This window comes from Procambarus clarkii, chromosome 68 (assembly GCF_040958095.1).
Source record: "Procambarus clarkii isolate CNS0578487 chromosome 68, FALCON_Pclarkii_2.0, whole genome shotgun sequence".
Taxonomy (NCBI): domain Eukaryota; kingdom Metazoa; phylum Arthropoda; class Malacostraca; order Decapoda; family Cambaridae; genus Procambarus; species Procambarus clarkii.
The window spans coordinates 8,089,582-8,091,674 of record NC_091217.1 but is presented as its reverse complement, the minus strand read 5'-3'; the positions used below and the strand labels follow the sequence as shown (position 1 = coordinate 8,091,674).

Below are 2,093 nucleotides of genomic sequence, written 5' to 3'. Positions count from 1 at the left end.
AACAATTAACATTTCTAAACTTGATCAGGAGCAACCAACTCGCCACTTAAAGACATAGCTAACCTCCTGGCGATATACTCTTACTTATAATACAGTATCTGTTGAAGTTAGAGTGCTTCATTTCACTGGCAAATCACAGGGAACCAGACGGTAATGGTGCTTCGGTACATACCAGACTAATATTCCAGGTAACTCACCAAACAGGTGAAAGTCCCTGACACAGCACCCGTCTCGGAACCTCAAGACGCAGTACACAGCTCCTCAAGTCCTCACCTCACCGCCCGGGGTGTTTGATCACTTCATTACTGCATCTTTATTCACTCTCCTCTCACTGAAACTCCTAGCAACTGCCCGTCGCTGACCTTTAGCACCTGGACACCCCGTGACGTAGCTGTGACGTCTGTATATAAACAAGACACATCTCCTGAGCCAGTATGGAGTAACTTGCTGATTGGACGAGACGCAGACTGCCACTGGGGAGGCGAGGCTGTTATTGGCCAGGGGGCTTTAGTCTATATGGAGGATGGAAACCCGGGTCTGTGATTGGTTACCGGGAAGAACACACCTGTTTCTCGTTTTCTTTGCCATCAAGTGAAGGTGTTCCTGATACAGTATTAATTATGTGATCACTTACATTTGTCACAAGGTCGCGCGTGTAGGCTATTACTGTGCCTGCGCAGAGCTCACACGATAAGCTTCCGACATAAATAAAATATTCAAAATTAGATAGGTACTGATATAGCGTTGAAGTTCTTTATGTAAAATACAGTTGAAGACATATTTACAATAATAATAATAATGATAATAATAATTATTTATTTGCAAGAAGGTACAATGGGTTGGTGATATTACATAAGACTGGCATTTTTACATTCATGCAAAGCCACTAACACGCACAGCATTTAGGGCAGGTCCTTAATCTAACATATCAGGTAAGATGAAAAGGTACATTGTAGCAAGGTTTTATAACCTTGTATGCTAGTGTTTGCACAGATTTAGTCTGACTCTGGGGGTGTCAAAGATATATTTATTTCTGGTGTAGTGCTCATAGGTTCTATCACACCTATTTATATATATAGACAACAGCGGTTTATATGTAGATGCCATATTCAGGTAGAAAATCAAAATGATTGCATTGAAAATACTGAAAGCATTATTTAAGCTTATTAATGTTAATTTTCGAATCAAGGTTGATAATGGCAAGGAAAGTCCAGATATTGGCGACACCACAAATTATCGGTCAATTGTCAAACGCATCACTGGATACATTTTGGGGCCAAATTAACGAATTCCAGAGCAATGCAAGACATTTGGGCACGTTCCATTTCAACTGATGCCTCTGTTTACCTAGCAGTAAATAACCGTTTAGAAAACTGTTGTGGTAAGGCCGTCAGGTGTTGGGGTGACTTCGATAACCCCAAAGGGTTTCCTGTCCCTGAACAGAGCCATTGGGTGACAGGAAAGGTGCCCAACCATTTCTATACCGCCCGGGTTTCCCGATTGTGTCGAGAACGAAGTTAATTGTACTATACATGTGCGAACAAGCTTGAATGGTCCCCAAGCCAATATGCAACTGAAAACTCCACACCCCAGAAGTATTCGAACCCAGACAGCCAGGAGCATTATGCAACTGGCGTAGCCGGTACCTTAACCACTCGACCAACCGTGACTATACATATATAACTGCTGACCACAACAAACGTAGATAATAACATTTCATTCACTTAGGCCATCAGAGCCTCGAACCACCAACCCCAAAAGCGAAAGACGGTAGCTCTGCCAATTCAAATAGTATTTACAGAGTTCAGCATATCAGTCAATATGGGACATTGCCTGCCTGCCCTTGCCTGCCTGTCCTTGCCTGCCAGTCCTTGCCTGCCTGCCCTTGCCTGCCTGCCCTTGCCTGCCTGCCTGCCCCTGCCTGCCTGCCTGTCCTTGCCTGCCAGTCCTTGCCTGCCTGCCCTTGCTTGCCTGCCCTTGCCTGCCTGCCTGCCTGCCCCTGCCTGCCTGCCTGCCTGCCTGCCTGCCTGCCTGCCTGCCTGCCTGCCTGCCTGCCTGCCTGCCTGTCCTTGCCTGCCAGTCCTTGCCTGCCT

At 45.8% G+C, this 2,093-nt stretch overlaps 1 protein-coding gene across 3 annotated transcripts in view; it reads right to left on the bottom strand.

The window, feature by feature from the left end:
• Positions 1-430, bottom strand: part of LOC123748302 (uncharacterized) — a 24,993-nt gene extending 24,563 nt beyond the window's left edge. The window contains exon 1 of one of the 3 annotated variants that reach the window (XM_069310817.1): positions 274-430. The gene's annotated coding sequence lies outside the window, so the exon portion shown is untranslated. Of the gene's footprint in view, positions 1-172 lie in introns of all 3 variants that reach the window. The other 2 variants (XM_069310816.1, XM_069310815.1) reach the window with 2 other exon arrangements.
• Positions 431-2,093: the final 1,663 nt, after the last annotated feature.